The 20,459-nt window shown below is 38.1% G+C and overlaps 1 protein-coding gene across 1 annotated transcript in view; it reads right to left on the reverse strand.

Moving 5' to 3' along the window:
• Positions 1-20,127, reverse strand: part of brinp1 (bone morphogenetic protein/retinoic acid inducible neural-specific 1) — a 101,384-nt gene extending 81,257 nt beyond the window's left edge. The window contains exon 1 of the mRNA XM_072372309.1: positions 19,775-20,127. The gene's annotated coding sequence lies outside the window, so the exon portion shown is untranslated. The remainder of the gene's footprint in view (positions 1-19,774) is intronic.
• Positions 20,128-20,459: the final 332 nt, after the last annotated feature.

A 20,459-nucleotide genomic window follows, 5' to 3' on the forward strand; every position in this document is an offset into this window, starting at 1 on the left:
ATTGACTCCGGTCTTCCCTTCACCATAACATACAGCCTTAACACTAAAACAAATCATATGCGCTCTTGATTATTCTAATACCATGAAATTCACCTGTGCAGTTGACCGGGAGTTTTAGTCATTGCTACCACCCAAGGCATGATTGCTATCTGAACCTCTCAAACCTCCCACAGTGAGAATGTTTACATTCATGTGGCCACATGATGAGAATAAATCATATATGCTTGTTTCTGTGAGTCGAGATTCTGTCTTATACTGCCTCGGTGATCACATCTGGCAGATTTTCCGCCTGCTTGCTATGTGAGTTTTTCATCTGAGTATCACCACACCTTAAACCAAACTTTTTAGCTAGATAAATAACATTCTGGTTGTCCAAATAGAGGAATTCTTCACAGATGAGAATCATTGTGACCACTCAAACTGCATGCACAAAGTAATGTTTACTTTATTTGAAATCTTTTCTTATATTACAAGATACCGTTTGTCTTGATAATAGGAAAAGTTGTTGTGAAGAAAACATTTTCTGAGGTTGAAAATGTGAAGAAAGCTTTTTTTGTGCTCAGGAAATATGTCATTAGGCTGACAGATTGATCAAAATGAATGCACTCCATGTAGTCTTTGAAATTTGACGGCTCCCACATTTTTGAATCAATGCATGCTGGTGAAAAGCACTGTCCATAACGAGTGGCATGATGGACTATTTTGGTGTACGGATTCATGTGGTGCAATGAACCAGCGGCACAGCTAGAAATAAAATACACTCCTTCTATTCCCTTTAGAATATGCAGAGTCTGCTCAAAGATGCTCTTTCAGTTAAAATAAAGAAGCGACAGAGAATAGTTGCAAGCATTTACCATAAAAAAAAAGAATTAAAGTCTCTTGTAAGAATGTTAGAATATGTAAATGTTCACATACATGTGGTGCTGAATCATTGAGGAAATTCTCGGTATTCTAAATTGGCCAGTAAGGGTGGATGGTGCTAATTTAGCAAAGGACAAGATAGTGCTTTTGTTTAACAACATTTACGGGTCTTACAAGAACTGCTTAATCTAGGAAAGCGTTCAATAGCATCACAAGGAGAGCCAAATAATTTGGCAGAGAAATACAGGGGTGGTTTAAAAATTTGACAAGGGTCGTGACCATCAAGTTCCTCACTGCTGCTGAGGAGATTAACTCCCAAACTTGGTCAAAATAAGAGCTCCTAAAAAATCTCTTCATCATTTCCGTGCTGACGCTGATCATGTCATGGCACAGTTTACATACTAAAAGAATATTCTTAAACTGACAAACCACAAACATCATTTAGTTTGACATCACAGACGTTTGATTGAAGTGACTTTCTTTGACATTTGGATGAGGCTTTTTTTCAAATAATGATGAAGTGGGGAGCATATGTTACAGTAGTACTTAACTATGTTTACAAAGAGTTTACAAAGACTGTCAAATATACCAAACCTTAAATATAACCATTTTCTTTATGTTTTGAGAACAGAAGAACCAAAGAGCCACAAGCAGCCAATGTCTCATCCAGAGATTGGCATGCAGAATTAAAGACACACCGGCGCCCTGCTTCTCACTTATTTCAACAAAAGTGAAAGGACTGACAAAAGTGATTCATCATTCCCCCTGTGAGCAAACAACCAATACTATCCCCTGTGAGTCTTTCCTCATAAAAACAACACATTTAATCATAAAAGACAACAATCACCCCACACAAAACCCAATACAACAAATGCTCAATGTAATTCTGTACTTACAATAATGGTATCCAGGGCTGCTGCAGTCTATCAGTTCTAATCCAAGAAATTTAGCAAATGACATTGGAATGCTTTTTGCGAAACCACGGCTAATAAACCAAATGTTGTGGTCCCCACTCCACTCATCAGCCTCATGGCAGATTTTCAAATTCATTTTCTATCCTAATGTGATTGTGCCAAGGTGAAGCATGAGATCACAAAGCACATCAATCCTAACTCTCACAAGCATTTTACACTTTTGTTTGGTGATACGTCTGGGTTGTCTGTGCGTGTGTGTGTTATTTGTGCATAACTGTTATTTTCTGAGTGAATTAGTAAAACAGAGAGAGGAAGAGACAGAGAGAGGATCATGCTTACCCTTGAATAAGCAGGATAAAAAGGGGAGGATGTCTGCTTCAGGAAATCACCAGACAGGACAAGGGAGGCTTGTTTTCTCTATCCTCTTTTTAAACAGCCTTATTCATGCTGCAACTCCTCCTCCATTCTGGTTCTTTCAAGGGGATTCAATCTCAATTCTGGTCCTGTCACTTGCTTTGCCAATCAATTCCTCCTTCCCCTGTGTAGAGGCCTAAGTGTCCCTCTTTATTCTATAAAGTTCATAAGAATGGAGAGGCTTGTTCTCCTTATTTGTATTCTAAATCCCAGGGAGCCAAGGGGTTCAGGAAGGAGTGAAAGCCTTTTGCAGGGAGACAGGTAGACTTAAGGGATTTGGGATATTCTTTATATTTCTATGCTGTCTGTCCATTGTTCATACATGACACCTGGTCACCAATATGTATTATTTATAATCTATATTATTGGTCAAAGGAACTGGATGGATATGAGCAGATAGAGTTTTTGCTGAACTGTTATCAGCACTGTTGCCACAGAGATAATTTACTTCCCAGTAACACTGGTGCAATGCACGTAGTGAAGCAAAACCTTTGACGTAACGTTATGGATGGTTGGCAGCCTCAAAATTAATTTTTGTACTCCTCTGGGTTATTTTAACATACTTCATATTAATATGACCCAGAGGGGACCAAAGGGTTAGCTACATGAAGGATTCATGGAGTGGAATGACAGAATGAGGAGAGAGCAGGGCTGCATCTAAATATGCCAAGCCACTGTCATCTGAATTCAGAGAATTATTATTGCTCAGCTCACAGTCATGTCTAGAAAGGCGTGGTAATGGTCTGCCACTTGCAATTGCTGGAAATCAACAGAGGAATAGGAGGGCTGGCCGTGGCTAACTTCATTTGCAGTGGATTCTTCCCCCAACCAAATCTCTCGCCTTGGTCGTGTCATTTCTTTAAAAAAAGACTGCAGTGGCACCCTGACCTTCAGAAAACATGGCTGAGCAAGCAACACTCTGCTTGATAATTAAATTCTCTGGTTGGTCAGCAACCAATCAGCTCAGCTCGAGGATCAATGGCTGATTTTAAATAGCAAACTAATTCACTAATGGTCAGAGTTATTCCAATTTACCTGGCTGCTGAATTATTGTGTTCAAATCTATTCTGGGAGTGGAAGGATCAATGCGGCGCAGGGAGAGGAGCGGCAGATGGGAGTCGGTTGCATCTGTCATGTGAAGTGGTGCAAGGAGTGTTCTCTGCGGCTGATTTGATAGCTGCCCAGTTGGACAGAAGCAATGCGGAGGAGGTTTATGGGATGATTCTAAACAGGGATCGTCTCTGTCATAAAGCAAACTAATTAATAAGGTTTCAGAGTAAGCATGAGAGCAAAGACTTGATAGTTCAGGTCCAAGGTTTTGTGTGTGTGTGTCAGTGTGATTCAGATAGTCTAAGCACACAAGCTAACCAAAGAGCAATTCCATTTAGCATGAAAGAAAAACGGAATTAATCTGCGTCATGAGGGTTTTTGCAGCAAACGATATGTAACATTGTGATACGGGCATATTTTTTCCCTGCAGTTTGATATTTTAATATATTTAGGCCTCACCTTTACACTAACATTATCAGTGGTAACACTAAAATGATTATCAGCAGAACACTCAATGTCTCTTAAACACATAAAGTTAAAAAGAGATTGTGCTCATCTCATTCAAAGAGAAGGTGCTTTGAGATGAAAAACAGAACCTCTTCAGCCAGCATCACAGCCTTTCACCAAGGAGAATGAGATGCGAGGTATCACAGCCCAACCATTTGTCACCACATCCACCACTGCTGCTGTTGGCTACTGTGACTGCGTAACAGATGAAGATTGATCATTTGTCAGCATGCAAATTGGCTTTCAAGTGCTTTGTCTAATTACTCTGTGGTTTTATTGATGAGAAACCACCAACTGCTTTCCTTCGATTTACCTCGCTGGGCAAAGTCTTTGTTTTGAATATGTTGTCTCTCACCTTTCTTTCAAGAGATTTTCGAGGGGGGAAAAAAAAAATCGTCCAACTTTGCACAGATTTCACATTCTACCTCTTGTTCCAACATATCACAGAAACAATGTATGATTAAAGGCAAAAGTGGCAGAATGAATTCCATTCACTTAGCTGGTCACACTAAAAATGCACCCAGAGGAGCCCCTGACATGAATCAAAGCTTTAATAGAACTTCAGGGGAAGCGTAAATGACACCGTTAGCACTGCAACTCTTCTTCGCTCATGCATGTAAATGTCAAGAGATGTTACCCACTGTATTGTATGGTTTCCACTGACAAGACCCAAAAGGTCTACACTACTAGACTTACTAGACTATCCTCTAGATATGTCATGATGTATATATCCTGGAGAGTGCATGCAAAACTTTGTTAGGTAGTATACACTTTTCTTTTTCATTGACATTTCAACAAATTAAATATCACAGGAATCTGCAATGAAGATCACCTCCGACCTCATTCACTGTATTTACCAGCAGAATAAAACAGCACATTCTCCCTCCTTGTTTCTCTGTTCTGTGACTGATCTGTCATAATTGCCTGTAACATTTTATTCAAATCACACTATCAGTACCATGAGCCAGGGTGTGAAGAAGTGTTGCGAGGCAACTGTGAGCTTTGCAATTGGTTTGCATAACTGCATGTTATTTTAGAAAGACATATGCAAGAAAGTATCATCTTATCAAGGTGAGGCTGCGATTTCCTTATCCTGCTTCAGTGTGTGAAGACTGCTGGGAAAACACATGCTACTTATTTATTCTCATGCTGGATTTCTGAAGTGTTTGCACATGAGGAAGCCTGAACAGCACAGTATGTTTCTCTCAAATTCATCCCACCCATCTGGTACTTTGAACAACTGTCATTTCCTACTGACAGGTGAATATAAGCCAAAGGGAAAAAAAATGTTTTACGAGCAAATTTCTGAGAGTTAATGCTGTTTCACCTAACCTTTTCAGACCCAACTTCCACTTTTTCACATTTTTAAGGGTGGCTCTCTCTGACAGAAACACATAACAGCTGCTGTCCTCTCAAGAGATTGGACCACTGGCATTATTTGAAGAGATTTTTTCTCTATCTGCAGTGGGTTATTTTTGTTTGCTCTTGCGATCCCCATTAGCTCCATGCACTCTGTTGCAATGCCATCTCTGAAAATACTGACCTAATTTTCATCTCAATTAAATGCTCACTTTCTAATTCTTCCTTTGATGAACTGAATCATCAAACAAATTTGAGTTCAGAGTCAGAGTTCCCTCTCTGACCAACCGACGGGCTCTGGTGCAACATAAGGAATGAGATGTTAAAGCGGTGGTCAGTGATCCTATTGTTCCTAATTCAAAGTCCTACATTTGTGAAATGAAGGGAAAGAAGAGGAGCAAGCACAGGCTCAGTGTGTTCCATAAATCAGCAAAATCTGCAGAGACACGCAGCAGATGGTAGAAATTAAAAAAAAAGGAAGTCCTCCCATCTCAATTCAATGCAGATTAAGCATTGCAAAGCTAAGCTGTTCTGCATCACATTTATGCTGCACTGTGCGAGACACCACAATTCTAAGGCTGCTTTGTTCAGTGCCCAGCTCATGCCTTCGCATAATGAACTTACTCTGTATCAAATGTAATGTGTATTAATCTATTAACATGTTATATGCAAACACTATATGCTACAGCTTAAGGCTTTTTATTTCCTTATATCATCCAAACATAAACTGAGATACTATAAAATTCAGAACTGTATGTATTTTAACATTTGACATTAAATAGTTTTGAAGTATTTGAACGTACCTCCAGAAGCTGCCACCATAAAATTGCAAATACAAATCAGGAAAATTATTACATTTCTGTACAACATTGATTTATGGACACACTAGCTTCTCTAGATTGGGGGTTAGTTGTATTAATGATTGTTGCAATGCCATACATAGTAGTGTTGTACATTCTTAATATGAGGATTGCGTTGTTGTATTTCACAGGAGAAATCAAAAGAAAAGATATGGGAGATCATCATGTTTAAAGAATCACATGCACAAAGGCTTACTGAGCAAATATTTTTTAGGCCCGAAAAAAAAATAAAAGAAGTGAGCTTTTTGCTGAGAAAAGCTCTTTCTTTCTGTACTACATTTTCGTCTGCTCTTCTTGGGAGGTTATCATTTGCAAAACCATGCCCTTGATATGGGTTACTGCTGCCAACATGTTCCTATTCCCTATGTTAAGTTTGAAAATAGAGTGCTCTTGACCTCTTGCCTTTGAAATTCTTCCACTGTCGCTGCATTTCTCCTTTCATCTGTCCTCTTTTTATGCTGTAGCTCAGAGGCTTTCACCATAAGGCTGGTATTATCAGTGTGTTGCTCTACATGTTTTTCTTTTCCTTCTCCCTGCCTCAAGACAGAGGCAAACTTTGTTATAAGTCTTGTAAAATATTCCCCTTTATACACAAATTCAAGTCATCTGTTGTTATATGCACCAATGCAAGATAGCCAATAACAGCTTTCCCTCAGTTGCTGAATAATTTACAAACCAATTCTTCCAAACTCTCGCTATAAGCCACAGAGGAACAAGGGTGATTTTCGAAGGTCTTCTGCAAATGTTTGTATTCAAAAAAGACATCAAATGCCTCTTTACGATTTAAATTTTAATGAGGTGGTTTGGGTAAAGGTAATCCTCCCTTTGTATGAAGTATAAAGCACTTGGTGTGCCTCAAGCATTCATTCAAATACGGTTATCATGTGTAGAATTTGAAAGAATATAATACGTGTTTTGAAAAAATTATAATCTTTACACAGATCAAGACCTGGCTAATTCTCTTAAAAGAAATAACAAGAAAAAAATTATAGCTGAGTTGTTATGGTCATGAAATATATGTTAAGTGCAGATTTGCCACTGACAAGATTGAAATAGTTGGACAAGAAATATGAACATGTATGCGTGAAAAATATACCTATATTCAAAAATATCATGGCAAAAAAATCAGTAAAAGTCTTTTTATATGAACTAATGTAGTGACTGGAATTAATTATAAACACTGTGAATCCTTGATGATTGAAAATTCTGTTTTCAAAGAGTTTTTTTTAAGCTTAGAAGGGTTAGAACTTTGCCTTTTACACTCACACAGTCATTTCTTGTGGAGAAATCCTTGAAGAAAGCACAATGGGGATAAGACTTAGTGATTCTGCCATATACAGGGCCATCATTAAAAATCTTGCTCAAAAGACAGAAGAGATTTTGGCAGAAAAGAGTTGTAATGGCAGATTTGGTACATAGAGGGGAGATGAAGCACCTACAGAGCAACTTTAACTAGGTCAACACTTAGTTTCTAATGATAAGAATGACAGCATGCTTTAGAAATAAGCATTAACAACCAAGGAGCATCAAATTAATTTTTGTTTGCTATGACTGTCTAAGTTCACGCTCTTATTGTTCACTCTAATTCTAGGATTTTAGGACGTTTTGCTGTTGAAAGTTATCTTACTTACTCTCTGGCTTGGTGTGGTCAATTTAGCATGATGTTTGTGTGTCAAGCATCTGGTATGATAGGCAGCAAAATAACTAAATCTGTATTTGATGAAACTATACTGTCCTGTACATGTATCTCAACATAAAATGTGATAGTGTCTCCACAGGGGTTTATTTTTCACACACATATTAATGTAATGTCAGCCTTGTTTTGGAAACGATGACAGCAGCTGTATTTCTCAAATTGGATAATATGCTAATGTTGCACTGTACAGTATACATTGTGGAAAAAAAACAGAACTCTCAACTGAAAAGATTTCTGAAGATTTCACTTTGTGTTCGAAAGACTGAAATCAATCCACAGCAAATATGTCTTTAGGTAAAAAATGTTTGACAAATATTTCACTATTAAAACTCTACTTCCACTCAGTGGGTTTGGAGAAAGACAATAAGTTTGATAATGTGTCTATCCTATACCAGCTTAAATGTACATGTAAAACACTTGGCCTGTAGAAAAGCAAAAAGTTTCACTGAATAGGTCAAATTGTACAATTTCATGTGATAGCTACTCTTTCCTCAGTGAATGCTTTGTGAACAATTCAACCAAAAAGTATAAATGTATGGACATAAACTGAGTCTGGTGGGAAAATGGAGCAAGTTAATCAAGAGAGCACTGATTGGTGATTAGCTTTTGTATGGGTAAGAGAGAGGGACTGATTCTTAGGCCTACAATATTTAATTGGATGATAAACTAAGACAAGGTTGCCTTTTGAATTTTAAATTGATAATGGTAGGGGTTGGAAGTGAGAGGATGGCAGGCAAGAGGTGTGGCTTGGAAGGAGTAATGAAAGCAAGAGTAGCCTAGAGGTAAAGGAATTAAAAATGAAGTAGTCCCCTTTATTAAACTTTCGCTAAGCTCAATTACAGTGATAAAAGACTTCTATGATGAACCATTTGAACAAAAGAATGTTGTAACAAAGCATCAAAGTAAAAGCACATTGTGTGAACTCTTGTCTAAGCACAATGATGCCATGACATAATCATGAGATCACCATCTACTTTTTTTATATGTATTCAAATGCAATGTTCCTACAAAGTAGGAAAACTGTAGTGTAGGCCAGCAAAAGGCTACTACCACTGCAGTTTTTTTTTTCCTTTTTTGCCCACCACTATTAATGTGCCCCACTGCTTCTTCCCCTGCCCTACATTGACGTTGTGCTGGTGTGCTGAGTGTACAAAAGCACCACAGAGGATTATGCTCAGGCCAGCCTCACCTGGACTGGCCTCTCCATCATTACAACCAGTTCCATCAGCAAGGCAACACTCAAGTCTTGTGGGATGATGCGCTTTTTTATCATGTTACTTGTCCTGTAAGATTCAATCAATGCCTTTCTATTTACCAGACATAGCACACAGATGGCACATGTACTTCCTTGGTTGAGTGAGCAGCGATACAGAAAACAAACAAAAGGAATCAATGAAAACACAAACTGACAATATGCCATATTTTGCATAAGAATAATAACATCACTTGTGGGATCATTTAGACTTAGTAAGGATATTTGGACAAAGTCTAATGAATGTACAGTTTCTCATAATTGTATTTGAAATCCCATAATGACTATCCTTTCATCACTTCAGGTAAATCATCTCGAATGTCATGTAAGAATTTCCAACACTTACATAAGACTGAATCTTAAAAAAAAAAAAAAAAGCTTGCAAGCACAGTGTCACTAACTAACATCCTACTGTGATGCACCAACTGACCAACAACCATGCAGCATACTAAACGTGACAGAGATAATATAATTTTCTAACTCACAGAAATGCAGAATTTCCATATGATTATAGCATTATATCTATAATCAATTTGTTGTGAATTGTATGCAGTTGAACATGTTCACACTGTCTACAGTGGCTGATTAAATCATGCATGAGATACCTCTGTATTTACAGTGCACACCATGTTTCTTCTTCCAGTCAGCACACTGTCAGCAGTTTGATTCAAACACCAATCTGAGTGAAACACGAATCATTTCCCTGTCTGGCTCAGGCACGCTTGTCGGATTTTGTCGAGGTTTTGTACTAAAATTGCGTCCCTGCGTAACAAATGGGCCCACTGTGTGTTAATCTGTGATTCTGTGATTATTCATAGTTCATACACTTACGCTATTATACTGCATGTCTCACTCTGCTCTCTTTATTCTAAAGAAAACCATTTAAGGCTGATCAAAATAATCTTGGCACTTGGTAATTTCATGTTTCTCCTAAAGGAGCAGAGGAGTGTTAATGGAGTGAGGTGCCAAACTGGCACTGCACTGGCAGCACTGCACTCAATTGAGAAAACAAATTATTCATGTTAAGAGACTCAGTCAATGTGCATCTCCATTGCCTCTGCATTTTGACAGAGAGAGGCAAGTGCATAACCCATTCAAGTGTTTCAGAAAAGATCCATTTGTGAATAGTTTCAATTACCGTGATCCAAAAACATTTTAAAGCAAATTAAATGTACATCTAAAGAACAGACTTTGTCTTGTGAAGGGGTTTAGTCTGTGTTTGCTGTCAAAAACAAGAAAGGTATTAAAATGCAGAATTTCTCTTTCCATCGTCTGATGTACATGATCTGATTCACTATCATCCCCTAGCAAAGTGTAATTACCCTCTACATTCTCCTGATTGTGTTTGACTTGCAAGGCAAGCCCAGAGGGAACGGCATAAAGGTCTGCTTTACAACCAAATTTCACATTATTACACTTGTTTTTAGTTCATCTCAAAAATCAAATTATTCAATGTCCTTCGGCAAGACTGTCTCTTTTTATATATTTGAGAAAAAAATGCTCTGAGTTTTCCCCTTAACCTTTTTCAGTACAAAGCCTCTGGAGTTTTGAAAACCAGTTCTGTAATTGTCATCACCCCCTCAGTCTCCATCTCATGTCAACCCCTTGCTCGTGTATCCCCATACTCCGTCTTTCTGTCACCCCAACTCCCCTAAAAGAGGATCAAGAGAGAGGCCCCTTCCAATTTCTCTCACCTCTAATAGGCACTTTCTTGCGTTACATGATCACTGGGTGTCAAGATTAAAGAATGGCTACTGCTTCCCAGGGCAGACATAGATGGGAGACAGAGAAAATAGCACTCCATAATTACTGATAAATCGAGCACACTGTCTCCTCTCCCTCCACTTCCTCCCTATCCACCTGGCCCTGGTGTCAATGTGAGGGGCTGAGCAAGTTAAACTGAGAAAAAGTTGACCACGCCAGCCACTTTTTTTTTTCAGTGCTGATATTGCAGTTAAGTTCAGGCAATTCAGGGCCAGTCGAGTGACTTGGAGCTTTTATTCACCCTCCATTCGTCTCTCCTTTCAAGTGGGACACTCAGTACAAGACTTACATAACGCACCTGCAGCCACAGCACAATGGCACCAGCTCGCAGTGTACCAAACTATACCGTACTAAATTCCCAAGCAAACACAGGTAAGCTGCCATACAGCAAGCACAATTTTTCCCTTTAATCTCTGACAGGGTTATAACCTGTCTGAGCAAGCAGTGCAACGTCCCTCAGCAGCACTGGACGTTACACAAGTGCAATGTAAGTGACAGTGACTGGTTTAAGAAAAGAGAAAAAAAAAAAAAAAACAGCTGAAAGGGTCGCTTCCATCCTCAAAGCAATCGTGATAGGTTGCCAAGTGGCAACCCACTGTCATTATTTATTAATGACCCCAGTAGCCTTTGTGGAAACAAACGTGATGTGACTTGAGTACAACCATGTGTGACAGACTGTTCTGCATTAGGAATGCTTTTTTTTACATTTTTTTTATTTTTCTTATTTAAAATTCTGTAAATAGCGTAATTTTTTATCATTACCTGTTCAAGCATCATATATAGCTGTTTGGTCAGGATTGAAGACATCAGGTAAACGCAGTCAAATAGGGTACACATGTAATACTGTTGCTATTGGTGCTTCAGAACACAGTCACCAAATGATATCTTGTTTGTCGTCATTGGCACAGCGGGCTTTGACATCACAGCATAATTAATTTTAATACCATTAATATTAATATCATGTTTATGCTTAAGTTAGACACTTAGCCATTTAAAAGGATCATACATTAAACATTGAGTCAACCTTGAAAGCTCTTGTTCAGTTCCTTTCGGCAGCCCATGAGAACTACTGTCAATAAACATGACATCATGAATCGTAAAAAGAGATAATAAGATGTGGGATATGTTTCAGAGATCTTGAAGAGGTTGGCCTGGGATGGTTGGTTGATCCTAAATTGTTTAGTAGCATAGATTGTGCAAAATGACGCCTGTTGCAAAAGAAGCTACAATAGTGCATTGTACGTGTAGTCTAAATGTACACTGGCATTTTAAAGGATGCCTCCCTTTCAAGCTCTGACCCTCTTCATTGCTATCGATTTTATGTCATGTGAAAAAACTATGCAGTGGATCTGGGGAATATGACAGTGAAAAGAGCTGTGGTCATGCCAGAACATAAACCTTTGACTTTAGGATTAAGGACTTTCATGGTCAAAACAAACACTGAAAAATAAAGATAAAAGTATTAAGAAATAAAGATAAGTATAAGTGGCTCCTATGAACAACTGCAGAATGTTTAAAGAAAAAAGTATGTGTGTATTTTTACAAGTAACCTTTCCCATAGTCCCCTTTTTATCTTTTAAAAGATAATGCTTTATCCTCTTTTCTTGAGACCATGCTGACAGTTGACCTAACCTCCATTCCTGCACACAGTAACTGCTGTTTTGGATTAAGCATTTAGCACAACAAATAAACAAAATGCTGGTTTGCATTATGGGTGAAAATAATATCTATGGCAAATGTCCTTAGATGAAATTGACAATTTTCAAGAAAAGGTTCCCTACTGTGTCTCCAAATGGAGTAGCAATCTTCCTTTATTGAGGAATGGAAGTATTGATTATATTAATTTATTTTACAGTTTGGTTATTACAGTGACATATTTAAAAAAAAAAACTGAGATGAACAGCTCTATCAATGACAGAATCTTTCAGTCCAACATCTGTGTTCTCGCTTCATTTCTCATGGGATTTGGAAGTGTTCCATTTTCGTAAATGTTTTCTTTTCTTTTTTAGTGTTTAATACAAATTTACTCAACTTCATCTATGAAATGCTTTTAAAATGCCAATGATAATGATTTAAAAATCTATCAATACTTAAAGGGCCTTTTTGCCATTATTGGAGAATAAATAGTGAAGAGCCAGACAAGAAACATATAGCAATATTTGGGTATATATTACAGGCTCTCTTTGCATTTTGATACCTTCTACTTTTATAGTCATTACAGAATGTTAGATCAAAAAAGATATACTTAGAAATTAGAACATTTGCTTTGAGCAGAGGTTTACAGACATCAAGGCACGTATAAACTTTATCATGGACTGCCTCCAGCTACTTCCCAGTTTATATGTTTCAAACTGAGCATCAAAATTGATTGGCTTTGGTTTGTTGTTTTTAAATTTCTGCCTTTTTTGATGTGTAGTTTTATGAATTTATACAATACGTTTTGGCCTAACTATAATCATAAACAAAATTCAAAAAGCACTAATCAAAATAGAAAGATTAAGTTTGAGAAGAAGTAATAACAGCAACATATAAAGTCCTTTGAAATGACTGTATATATATTATCTATTAGCATATTCTTTATTCTTCATCCTGAGGCAAATCTAGTTTGTATTCAGCAACACCATGAACAATATTACAGCCTTCTAGTTGGAATTTGCCTCTAAAACACAGGTAGTCGTGAAAATCCAACTACAGCAGTGGATCTGCACTGAAAGAGCAACCCATTATTGAAGTCATTTTTCTTGCTTGATTCATAAATTAAAAATAACGATTGACTGATTAGCAGACATTAATCAGGCCAAATTAAAAAGAAATTCTGTTGAAGATATGAAGCTACACAGCAAAAGCCCTGAGGCCAATGCCAACGATCAAAAATATGCATGTATCTCTAGTCAATCAATGTTTTTCAAGTGACAGGATGTGGTGCTTAAGCAGCCATGCTCCTATACTTGGAATGCAAACATGCTGCTAGTTCAACCATTGGGACATGTAGGACTGACATTAGTGAACATGAGGGGTCTATGTTTAGAATTCTAATTAATATACATGTCTGCTGTGGCAGATTTTCAGCCTGGGCCATTCAGAAGATGCCCAGTGTGCAAGAGAGACACATGAATAAAACCACACGCAAGGTCAGGTAGATTAAAGGGAAAAAAAATCTATACGCGAGCGCTTCTGTGTAGGTGCTGCGTCATGTCATTTTGTGTGCTACTTCTGGAGTCTGAAGCACAGCAGCTTTCACAGCACCAAAGTTGTTGAAGTAAAAGAATGCAGTGCTAATTAACTGCACTTGCTACAAATCACATTAATTTTGCTTTAGCGGTTATATTTTAGGGGAATGACATTGCTGCTTTGATTAAGTATGCCTTTCACAGAGCCAATAAAATGTTTGTGTCTGTGCTGCACCGTTGATGTCTCAAAAACAATCAAAGCTGGTGATTTTAACTGGTGTAAAACTTGAAATGTGAGATATGATAAAACTTTTGTCAAAACGTATTTAATATAGATTACCTATGAAGTCAAAAATAGGCAGATTTTTTGTATGAGACAGGAGACAAAGTTTGTCTCTCCATATACAGCACACTAAGATAAATACATAATACTTTGAGGAGCTGTCGATGTATTCTTTGCTGTTTTATTGCTCGTTTATCTCAGTGTCCTTGTACAGAAAAAAAATTGTAAAAAAATAAATGCAAAGTCTTACGTAAAAAGATAAATGTTAAAAGGGCTTCATACAGTGATCTTAAAGCATTCAAATATCTAGTTTGCAATGTGCAGGAACTAAAATTTACTTAATCATGTGGCAGAACGTTGTAATTGATAGATCCCGGGTGTACATCATTTACCATAAAGATAACAGGTGAGTCTACAAGTCACTACTAATACACAAAAAAAAATAAAATAGTTCATGCTGATCCAGTCTTATCTGGATCCTAATATTATAACAAAACTAAAATTGTTGGATTAATGGAGAATTCCTATAAGATCTATGCCATATAGATGGCAGTTTTTCTTACAACCTGCAATATTGTTCCTCTCCAATTTGAATGTGATCAGTCATTTATTGCAACAAAGATTGTTGCTGCCCTGATCTGCAATATAGGTCACTTATGCTGGGAGCCACTGGCATCAGCACACTGACTCACCAGCATCACATTGGCCATGGGTCAGTCTCTGACTCCCCTCCCGTTCAAAAATGCTGCTCCACTGTTTAATTCTTCTAAATCAGGACATGGTGTATATACTGAAAATAGCAGCGTCTCATCTCCATCCAGCCACCATATGATAAATCCCAGACTATGTGAGATGCTTTAAAAAAAGGTTTCTCTCTTTTTGAGGAATAATCAGTTAGCTAAAACATTCCAGTAGGGAGAGTGTCACACTTGTTAGTCAGCGAAAGGGAAGACTGGAAAAGATTAAAACCTCAACTGCAAGAAACCTGATTAAAATTTTTCAAACAGATCATCTTCCCATGAATGTTCATATTTTAAATTATCTAACTTTTTATACAGACGCGTTTCGTTCCGCTCCGTTTGTTTGTACAGTAGAACAACATGTGGTTAATTGGATTCTAATTTTTTAATTGGCTGAGTATGTTGTTACATTTTTTTTTTAAGGCATGAGGCAAGTTCTGGGAGTGACTTTAACCTTTCGAGATAAATTGTCATTGAGCAAAAAATAAGCTGGAGCAGGTGGCCCTATTACACTTTACTTGAAATGTATCTTACTTTTCTTTGGAATTATATAGCTAATCAAAGTTTTAAAATAGTGCTCCCTGATACACTGACGGTCACACAAAGTTTGCAAATGAGTTTCATTAGCAAAACTGTTAGTTAGAAAGATCTCTTGTATTGAAATAAAATTGATCAACTAATTTTGTTTGTCAGAATTGTTTTCAGTGACCTGTCACTATTAAATTCTTCTCCAACAAGTGAAACACAGCGAAAAGTAACTAACAAAGAGTTAGTTACTTTGCTGCCAATTACAACATTTTGTTTAGCAGTTAAACTTTATCTGCAGCTAAGGAAGCTGCTTCAAACTGGAAGCAGTGACTTTCACAGAGCGAAAGGAAAGAGAGTTTGGTGGTAATTATCTGTGGCTCATTACCATAGCACCCCTTCCAGGTTATAAAGTACAAAGTAATTTGATCCACTGTTAATATAACAATAATTTATAATAACTTTAACAACACCTAAATTACTTGTGAGGGGTGAATGTCATGCTATGTAGCACTGAGGAAGTTTTACGCTGATGACTTTATAAATTATGTTGGTGGTGGAAGTTTTGTTATCACACGCAGTTAGGCGTATGGCCTAAGCCACAGAGTATTTCATAGCCCCAGAATTGCACTTACAGTAGTGTACAATCGAACAACTACTCATAAATTTTCCAACAGGATGCAAGAGAGAGAGAAAACCTGCACAAAAAGCCAATTACCAGTCATAGCTGCACTTTATCGTCATAGAAACTGGGGCCCAAACATATTTTACCACACAGAGGACTGTATTTTGTGTACCTCAAGCACAACCTCTAGACCAGAGTAGATCAAATTATATTGCTGCAGGGAACAAGGGAGGCAACAGTGAAACAAATTAAGTTAAAGGTTCTGTGTATAATTGGCGAACAGTGCAGACCTCTGCAAATCAAAACATCACGTTCCCTCTAACGTTAGGCAAAAGATACAAGTAGGGTTACAACTAGTGCTGTCTCCAAGCCAGCAAGAACTAAGGCACTGTCAGTCAAGATAAATTACTGTGGTTACTTCTATGTTGTGAGAATTATCATATTTTAAAGACTAATAACTTAGCTTCCTGGCAGTGCCTGCTGGTTCGGGGTGGTAGAGGCTCAATTTAGCATCATTTTTCCACGCAACATCTCCCACCTGGCAACTACCATTTGTTTTTTAAAGATGCTTAATTCCCATGGTTGTTAGACTATGTTATCATAATGTAAAAGTTCTGAAAGTTAAACATTAGAAGTTAAGTTTTTTTAGAACATAGTTGAAATTTTGCCATGCCATTCTTTGTTTTGTGACGAGTGCTATGTTCAAAATACAAAACAGACATGTTGCAAAATCAAAACTCCATGTAAAAAAAATGAAAATTTACTTCAGCTCTACAAATATTATACATTTAACATGAAAAGACATCATATATCATCTTCATCAGCAGTAACAGTTCAAACAAAAACAAGAAGTTGTTTTTAGAACCCAGATGAAAGATATACATTTCTGTCAATAACTTTGATATTTCTCTTTGCTTGTAAAGTGTTGATGTGTAGTTCAGATCTTGAAAGTATCATAAAACACTTATTTCCGCAAATACATTCATAATGTGGCATCATGCTGTGAGTAAAGAAAAACGGAAATAGGAAGAGACCAGAAATAAGCCACAGCACTTAGTCAAAGACGTGTGTGTTCTGAATTTGTAAATAGTTGATGAAAATAACATTGACACTGTTGTTGGGGTTTTGGGTCTGCTTTCAAATCGCCTGAGGCTTCATACAAACTTTGGCTTCACATAGCACTCACAGAGGCCTATGCCTTCACAAATCCAAGGTTGTCTTCTCAAACAGTGATCACTGGTTTTCCACGTTTCGCTACATGCACAATAGGCAGAGGGTTCAGCAGATGGGTATCACTACACACAAAATATTCATAAATAAGTTTTCTTTAAAGTCCACAAATAACAAAAAGAAAAATACTTTTGGAATTGGTCCTTACACTTTTATTGAAAAAAAAAAATTACAGTGAGCAAGATTTTCATTAATAACTTGTAACCATCTTACCAACCTTTTCATGTTTTCATAAGAAGCGTTAGGCTGACAATTGTTATTTTGAACATCACATTGTACAAGGCTCTTTTGACCCATGTGGTCTTGCACGACTGCCAGCAACATCACACAGGTCAGATAGTCTCCAGCAGAGGTCAAGTGAATCAGCTGCCTTTCCAAAATATAGTGAACTTGTCAGTATTTGAGACATTTTGTCATATGTCATTATGTGACCCTATTGTTTGTTTCTAATAAAAACAGATTTTTCCCCATACCTCTGGGGAAGCAGCCTTCTGGCCACTACAGCTGCAGCCAGCACCCACAAAAAAACAATGCAATGCCAACACAAGAATACAAAGAGATACAGAGAGGCAGACAGGGAGAGAGCTGGGGAGTTCTGCCCGTATAAGACAAGTACTGTTCTCTATCCACTGCAAAGTTTGCTGATACCATCCTTAAACATACACAAAGGTGACAGCGAAACACATTGTGTGAAGGATGAATAGATAAATTCTGCTCAATTTCCCATCTTTTCCGGACTATGTCCATTACTTGGTCTTGTCATTCACAGTTACGTGCTTTGAGAAAAATTCCTCCATAAAACCACTACCAAAGACTGTGAAAGGACTTCTACTTCTGCATATTCCCTTTTCAGACCTTAGATGCATGATCAACACTGGGTCATCTAAAGCCATGACACAAATATAGCTTTAAGCTGCTGCTGGCATTTTCATTTTGGAAATGTGATTTAGAATGCTTTTCGTTTGGAAATGATTACATGTTGCCAGCATTTCACCATTGAAAAGGCCACCAGATTGAATGACGCATTCTGGATAAGGCAGGTTTTCTACTGCAATTTCCACTGTCAATACATTTTCTTGCAGTGCACATTTAAAGAGGAGGATTAAACACGATTAAATGGACAGGCTGTTTTTATTTTCTTCTTTTTTTTTTCAAACCAAACTGAACTGAAATTCTATATACATGATAACCATAAGCTTTGTGGAACACGGAAAACTTTTTGAATTGTGTATGACTCATTACTGTGATCTGTACAGTGTTATTAAAACCAAAACTAATGCGTTACACTGTGAAGTTGCGTTTCTACAGGATTAATTAGTTAATGTTGCATGGATTTCGACTCAAGCCCGATTTTCAAAGAAGAACAGTGACAAACAAACTGCATCGGCAGTTATGGGATACCAGATGAATGCCTCAAAACCAATTTCAAACAGAAGCTGCTTCTCTAATTTCATATAGTTGGTATCAGTATCATGCACAGTTATCTTGCCCGTGGTCACATAATGACACCTAGTGTAAAAGTGCATGAGCTCCCCTCGCAGTTAGCCAGTGGAACAGCAATCACAGTAACTTGAGGGAACGGCAACTTTGCCTTACTGGTCACATACAAGCACACACACCTACACTTCAAGTCATGCATGTACGTGCTTGCTTCCGTGTACGCGCATTCTCACGCGCTCAGAGCTTCATACAGGACAGACCAGAACGCGCACAGAAACACACAATCAGCTAATTAAAGACAGAAAGTCTTCCATAAGCTCGAATCCACAAAACAACAATAATAACAACAACAGTATTACGGCCACTGATTCCATATAAACGCGGGGGTGACACTCTTCAAGTTAATGCAGTTTCCGAAGTGAAATGATCGATATGGATGATACTACTGGAGAGCAAACGAAATTAGCTTCAATAGAAATGTAGATATCGACTGCACAGTAATCTGCAGGGCCGCTGAATTTACCTTTACTCAGAATATTGCCTTTGTAATTCCGCTCGGCGAAGCCGCGGCAGGTCTGCGTAATATGCCAACCCCAAATTGTGAGATCATTCTTTCTCTCAATGTTTTATGTTCGTTTGCGTCCGCTGCGTTTCGCAATATCACCTCAGTAAGAACCCTACCTCACAACATGCAGAAACAATGCAGTCCAGTAGACATAATTATGAGTCTAACTCATTTGAATAATGTTTGGAGATGGAGGGTTTATAAGACTGTGAGACTGTAAATCTGACGAGCCCGTGAGCGCTTCGTCGACATTCAGTCCGGGCGGAGCTTGACGGGACTTATAGGGCGATTATTTAAAGGTAGCTTAACCGTGAGAAATAGAAAATAATTGACTCCATCCTGAAAGGACAACACCGGCCACTCCAGTAACATGCTGACCGCGCATCACCACAATTGTCCCACAATGTAGCCTTGCCAGCCCGACCATAACCTCGTGGTCAGTCATGGACAGAAAATATATGTATATTAAAGATACCGTCATATTATCTTAGAGGTCCAAGTCGGTACAACCTCACTTACCTAAAACTGACTCCCCCCTCTTGGCTGTATTTGTGGTCCAATGTTTGTTAGTTCTCTAGCCAACAACTTCTGCTGGAGCATATGTATCCAGTGTTCATGCTGGTGGCTCAGTCGGTGATGTTGGATTGCGGATGATTTGGCAATCCTTCTCATGCTCAAGAGAAAAAAATCCTTCGTTTCTGCGTGGTCTCAGGCATTGGCGCGCAGAGGTTTAAAGTAATGAAATCCGTCAGGAGGGCAAGGAGAAAAGGGAGCACTTGAAGTGAGATTTTTGTCGATGTGTTTGAAACAGTTCTGTTCCCTTTTTTCTCACTGTAGGAGCCGTTTGCGGGTGGAGAGGTGTGGGATGGATATCTAGGAAGGGAGGCAGGGATTCACAGGCAGAGGGCGAGAAAGGGGAGGTACAAAGAATACAGTATCGTATTGTAGAGGACGGTCATGGCAGACAGTAAGGGGTGGGTCCGAGCGTATCAAGCCGATGGCAATGGCCCTGATGGTTGATGAGGATAAAAGTCGTGTCTAATCTCAACTGATCAACTAAATATTTGCAACAAGGGCGTTCACTTTTCATAGTTTAGTCATGACTAATTAGGGCGTAAGAACTGAATGAAAGTTTCCCTCAAAAGCATGGCGGACAAATGCTTTAAGGTCTTTATTAGCATTTATTCGGTGCATTTCTCAAGTC

This window comes from Leuresthes tenuis, unplaced genomic scaffold (genome assembly GCF_036924035.1).
Source record: "Leuresthes tenuis unplaced genomic scaffold, fLeuTen1.0.hap1 SCAF_19, whole genome shotgun sequence".
In the NCBI taxonomy this organism is placed as follows: domain Eukaryota; kingdom Metazoa; phylum Chordata; class Actinopteri; order Atheriniformes; family Atherinopsidae; genus Leuresthes; species Leuresthes tenuis.